The sequence below is a fragment of the Aptenodytes forsteri genome, unplaced genomic scaffold (genome assembly GCF_000699145.1).
Source record: "Aptenodytes forsteri isolate BGI_AS27 unplaced genomic scaffold, ASM69914v1 Scaffold369, whole genome shotgun sequence".
In the NCBI taxonomy this organism is placed as follows: domain Eukaryota; kingdom Metazoa; phylum Chordata; class Aves; order Sphenisciformes; family Spheniscidae; genus Aptenodytes; species Aptenodytes forsteri.
Genome location: NW_008794965.1, coordinates 644,125 through 644,833, shown reverse-complemented (window position 1 = coordinate 644,833; position 709 = coordinate 644,125).

The following is a 709-nucleotide window of genomic DNA, read 5'->3' as shown; positions in this document are numbered from 1 at the left end:
CCGTCGTCCGGCAGCTAAATTTGGCGGTGCAAACCTTGGGCTCTTCCCCGCCACACCCCCCCTCCGCCGGGTGTGCGGGGCAGCCAGCCCGCCCCCGCCGTGCTGCCGTCGGGGGGGCTCCGACCGGCGCATTTCTGGCTACAAAGGCACCGGGGCTTCTGCTCCCAGCACACCCCAGAGCCCCTGACCCCCTGCTCCGGCCGGGGGTGCACGGTCCGGTCCGGGTCCGGTCCTGTCTCCTTGGCACCCCGACCCCGTTCTCCCCGAGGCTGCAGGGAGCGGATCGGGGTGGGCACCGCTCCCTGGGCACACTAGGCTTTTTTGGAGGCAGTTTGCAGCATCTTCGCTCCGGAGAGCCTCAGCGGCGATTGACTGATCGCCCGGCAGGTTGGGGGGGGTGGCCAGCTTGCGGCCCCTCCGAGCCGTGTCATTCGTGGACACTGCCGGAGCCCCGGTGCGCGGCAGCAATTGCAGCCTCCCGGCCTCCTCCGAGCCCCGCGGGAGTACGGGCTGCCCGGAGCTGCTGCACCTCCCGGGAGCGGAGCGGGCCCCCAGCCCCCGGCCGGGATGTGCGCGGGGAGAAGTGGCTGAGAGGACCTGCAGAGGACGCGCACGCAAAGCAGCGCGTCCGGAGAGGGGGAAGAAGAGGGTTTTGGGGAGGGAAGATGCTTTATCCCCCGCAGTTGACACGCGGTTTCTCCTCAGCGCT